Source organism: Aedes albopictus, chromosome 1, assembly GCF_035046485.1.
Source record: "Aedes albopictus strain Foshan chromosome 1, AalbF5, whole genome shotgun sequence".
NCBI classification, from domain to species: Eukaryota; Metazoa; Arthropoda; class Insecta; order Diptera; family Culicidae; genus Aedes; species Aedes albopictus.
Window position 1 is genome coordinate 252,773,259 of NC_085136.1, and position 6,000 is coordinate 252,779,258.

The window sequence follows — 6,000 nt, forward strand, 5'->3', positions numbered from 1 at the left end:
CGACATTTGCATCCATTTAGACTCGGTCCGAATTCATTATAGGCCTAATCAGAAGACGTTCAAAATCAGCTGATTTTGGGGGTTTTTGACAGACAGTTCTCCTATGAAAATGACAGTTCAGCGTTTGCGCCTTTGTTCGGCTGTTGTAAACAGTAACATACAAGGACCTGCCAACTGGAAAGGCCTATTGTCACAGTCGAATTTCGCACACGACTTCGCAGCGGGTAGCGTACACAGGTTCGGTTGAGTTCATGACAGAGGCGTCGGATGCACAACATGTAAACAAAATATGTTTGATTAATGTGAAATGTCGCTGGGTGATATTGTCGTCGCGGTTGAAACCCGAAGTTTCCCCACACCCGACAATTGAATTTTCTCAAAATCCGACACACGGTTTAGAAAAAAAAATCGATTTTCGCGTGTCAAAAATTCCGATTTTCAACTGCACGAACAATATAGTGGATTCTCATATTATCACAGTTGTCTAAACATTAATGAGAAACCCAACACGAGGAAAGTATAATGATACACTACCGTCTACCCCCGTTGGTTGACCGCATCTAATCTGAACACTTTTCAATTTGAACCCCGCTAATCTGCACATCTTTCAAACTAAAAATGATTCAAACGTTCATTCTGGTCATGGAACGTGATGAAGTGGAACGCAGAATCAAAACAAAACAGCAAAACGGGTTGCCATCAGTGTATTTTTCGATGCCCACAGGGTTACAAGAAGTTCAAATAAAAAATGAACCCTGTTGGTTTGCAAGAGGTGTCGTTCAAACCCAGGGAGTCGAGAAAATTTTCCCGACTGGAACGGGAATCGAACCCGCCTTCCTAGTATTGGCGCTCCATATCCTTAACCAGAGCGTTAATGATTAATCATAAATTTAATCATGATTAATGATTAAGATAATTTTAAAATTATCAATCACTAGCTGTCCCGGCAAACGTTGTCTTGCCAAGGTGGTTTGACAACTGTTGAGCTCATAACGTCACCGCACTCTAGATTGGTTTTATTTCGATCGTGTTGATTTCCTTCCCAGCTCATAAAAATCAGTATTTTATCAATTTTCTTACTTTTCTAGTTTATTTTCATAACTTTTTATACATATAAACACAGCCACCATGAATACGAATCGAACCGTGCAAGAGTCATACTGATTGGTTCACCCGTTCGTGAGTTTTGTTGCCTCAAAAGTACATCAAACTCATTTTTATATATATAGATAATCACAAAAAATATCGTTTAATCATTAATCATTAAATCTTAATCACGTTGGTTTCGCAATTCAATCATTAATCAGTAATCATAATCATAGGATTTTTTTTTAATCAATCATTAATCATTCATCATAAAAAATGATTCACCATAATATATATGATCCAGTTGAAATGCTGTTCTAAATACTACAACCTCTTTTATGCAGGTTATTCTATGCAATTTCAGTTTATGCATCTCCTTTATGCTCTGCAATGTTGTGCATAAAAAATGTAATAATGACGGTAACTATGGCAACGGCGGCTAGGTAGCGTTTATAGGGACGAACAAGGGTTGAATGGAGGGGGAAAAAAGGGGTGTCAGCGGGGTACCAGGAGATAGCCGGAGTGTTTCAAGGAGGTACCAGGAGATCTCAGGAGCGTTTAAGGCGGTTTCAGGGTTGTCTCAGGGGGCTTCAGGGATTCTAGGAGGTCTCAGGAGTGCTTCAGGTGGCCTTAGAGGGTTCTAGAGGAGTTCTAACGGGTCTCAGGACTGTTTCGAAGGAACTCCATGGGGAACCAGGGCACACCAGGAGGTCTTAGGGGCATTTTAAGGGGGATTCAAGGGGGATTCAAGGGGTCTCATGGGTGTTTCGAGGAATTCAGGGGGTTTCTGGGGGTACCTAAAGGTCAAGGCCATTTTATGGGGTTCTAGGGGCTTTCAGGGGGTCTCAGGGGTGTTTTAGGAGGTCTTAGAGGCGTTTCAGGAAATCCAAAAGGGTTTCAGGGGAGTACCTGGCTGAGGATATTGATATTTGGAGCAGGTCTTAGGGGCGTTTTCGGGGGCATTTCAGGAAATATCAGAGGATTTCTGGCGGGTTTCAGAGGTGGTTTTAAGATGATTTCGGAGGCATTCCAGGAAATTTCAGAGGTTTTGCGGTGGGTTTCAAAGGCATTACGCAGGTGCTGTCGGGAGTTTCGGAATGTCTCAGGTGCAGGTGAGGCCTATGGGGTTTTCAGGGGATTTCGGGGTCATTTCAGTAAGTTCCAGATTATTTTTTTGTGAAGAATTAGCATTATGTTAATATTCACAAATACAAAGAAATTAAAAAAAAGATTATTTTTTGCGAGTTTTGAAGGCGTTACTGAGGTGTTTTCGATGCGAGTCTCAGGTGCGTTACATGGGGTTCATGGACGTTTTAGGTGATCCGGGGGGTCTCTGATGCGTTACATGGATTCCGAGGGGATTTTATGGGAATTTTGATTATTTTTGGCGAGTTTTAGAGTCGTTACGTAGGCGTTTTCAGTGCTTCCACATGGTCTCAGGTGAATTACATGGGGTCCGTGGGGGTTTCAGGCGGATTTGAGAGGCGTTTCATAAAAATTCAGACGATTTTCAGAGACCTTTTAACGCAAACCCTCGAAACGTCTGTAACTTAGATAATCTAATTGAAACGCCCTTGAAATCCCCTAATTCTGTTTCCAATTCCCCTGAAACCCTAAAATGTTCCTGAAAATCCCCTGATATGACCCTATCTGAAATGACTCGCAACGCTCTTGAAACTCCCGTAATCCCATTGAAACGCCCTTGAAATCATCATAATCAATTTGAATACACCCTTAAACCCCTTGGAACGCCCGTAAAACTCTGTGAAATGTTCTTTTTTTTTTTTTTGTTTGTATTTACGTGTATTTTAACTTATGCTAATTCTACACTTATGCGAAATGTTCTTTATACTATTGAAATGCCCATAAACGCCCTTAAAATGCTCTTGAAATCACCTAAAACAACCCAATGAAACACCCCTGAAGAACCTTGGAGCCTCCTGGAAATCCCCTTGGTCCCATCTCAAATTTCCAGGAGCAAGATCTGTTCTAGAGAACCGCATTCGCTCATTAAAGCCCTGACTTAAGTTATGCACAAATTGCCCTCTTTCATGCCCATTTTAATTCATGTACCCCCAGCCAATACAGAGATACATTTCTATGGCTAGTTTCCATTTTGTACGTATTGAACAAAAAGATAGAACAAGTAATGGTCAAGTATGTAATGACTCCACTTCAAAATTTCTTGAGCAGTTCGCAGGTGGTAAGCAAAGTGTAACATCGGTAATATCTGCCCATGAATTTCAAATGGAGCTGTCCTTTTCTTCGCGGAAAATAGTCCATTATTCCGTCTATTAGTCCGTAAGTAATGCTGCAGTTGTCAAAAGTACTTGCGGAAAAAGGAGGAATGCTACTCGAGAACAGGAAACTATATAATTGAAATTTCAAATATATGTTAAATAACCCAGATTTTATTTTTCATTAATCATTTACAGTTTTTTGTAATTGATTAATCATGACTAATCATGAGTTTCAATCAATTAGCCATTTTTAATCATTAATCATAATCATTAATGACAGATAAAAACAAATTTAATCATTAATCATAATCATCAACCATACTAAAAATCAAATTAATCATTCATCTTAATCGTTAATCACAGAAATAGAAATTTTGATCATCAATCATTAGTCATGATTAAATTTTTTGTTAATCATGAACGCTCTGGTTAAAAATTACCGAACGCGACTTGGGGGCCGTACACAAATTATGTCACGCTTTTAGGGGGGAGGGGGGGGGGGTTTTGCAGTACGTGACGACCCTTACAAAAAATATTGAGGTCCCATACAAAAAGTGTGGCATAGGGGGGAGGGGGGTTGAAAAAGGTCGATTTTTGCGTGACATAATTTGTGTATCACCCCTTGCTGTGTATATTGACACAACATCCCATCTTGTCCATCTCCACCTTGTCCATCTCCATCTTGTATACCCATCATACTCTCTACGCTCACGTTACCTTGTGCCAAGCGGATCAGTAGCAAACACCAATTTTGTAAGGCTCTTAACGATCATTCTTGCAGCATGCCCTGCCCACCGTATCCTTCCGTTCCAAATGTTCTGGACGAAAATCTCCATGTCGTCCACACAACTCACAAATTGACCGGATTTCGTAAAAAATCTTCCCCGACTATTGATTTCGGCTCGTCGCATTACACTTTCCAACGCGATGTTAAAGAGTTGGCATAAGAGTCCGTCACCTTGTCGCAATCCCCGAATAAACTGGATATTTCACACGGAACCCGGTTTGCATACCGATTGCATAGCCAGCTTCCAAAGGAAACAAAACGGCATTGGAACTCTAACCCCATCCAGGTCTTGCTTCTAGTTTAGTCCCAGGACGACAAAGAAAACCCGGGGTTTTGCAATCGTTGTCGAATTAGCGGGGTAATACGGTGTTTTTTTTCTGAATTCCTACAACTTTGGTGCCAATGAAGCAAATAACGATAAGACTTTATGGAGAAAACGGGTGGGGCAAGATGAAACAGGGGGTTAACATGATGTTTTCTAATGATGATAAACAATTTGATTGCCACAACACATAGTTTTTGATTCAAACAATCTTTTAGCGAAGGACAAATTTTCAAATTATATTGAAATCTATTTCAAAACTTCGTGTTTCATCTTGCCCCACTCGTTTCAACTTGCCCCGGTGTACCTTACTCCAAAGGTTGCGGTTGGGCAATGTTCAGGCACAACATTATTAGACTGCTTCAAATAAGCTACAGTGTATCAAACAATTGTCCGTACAGCAATTTATTGGTCAAAATAATTTTCCATTCAAATGTGTATAACTTTTTTATACGTCAATCAAAAACGCTGAAATTATAGAAAGTTATAGAACTATAAGTAAAACTTATAAGATTTTTGAACACATTTTTAAAACATTATATCTTAATATGTACTCGATAAAACTTTTCCATTTTTTTTGTGTTACAGCTTATACCTAAGGCTTTCATATGCAGCTTCGTTTGAGGTTTTATATTCACTACAAAAAATATGAAAAATTTGTATATGTTCAGAGTATTATTTGGAATTTTATCATATTTTGATCAATGAAATTGCCAAGTGTTTTCAACTTTTTTAAACTCTCTTAATGTAATGTTTTTATACAGGACCTACTAAACTACATATGAAGAGTAGGTCCTATGCATTTTTCGTTCAGTTAATGCACTTTTATTGGTGGGAAACGGTTGGCAGATTATATATCTAAAATATGGTATTTTTTTTAAATATCGTCAACTACATAAGAACATTTTTCATATTTTTTGTAGTGAATATAAAACCTCAAACGTAGCTGCATATGAACATCTAAGGTTTAAGCTGCAACACAAAAAAATTGAAAAAGTTTCATCGAGTACATTTTGACATATAATGTGTGTTCAAAAAACTTTTAAGTTTTACTAAAAGTTCTATAACTTTCAGAAAACTAATTCGATCTCGTTTTAAATTTTACCAATAGAGCATTAATATATGATTCATGATTGGTCAAAATCAGAGCGTTTTTGATTGACGTATAAAAAAGTTATAAACATTTGATTGAAACATTTTTTTAATCAAAAATTTGTTGTACGGACAATTGTTTGATACACTGTATCTGCCCTATACGTCCTGGTTTCCTCGTCATCGGCATTTATTTGAATTACTTAATTTTTCGGATGAGAATCTGAAATATTAGATAAAATTAACATTGACGTCCAATAAGCTACATATTAGTGAAACGCACCCCACAGTTATATATTTCTACAATATTATTTGTATCATACAATAAATTTACTTGAATCTTGCTGAAATAAGACGTTGATTAGCTGCAAAATTGAAACAAAAACAATACATAAACATCAAAAAGTGCATCAAACTTTGGTCTTAGAGTATTTGTAAACTACTGCCTAATTACTTCGGGCAGGAAAATTCCA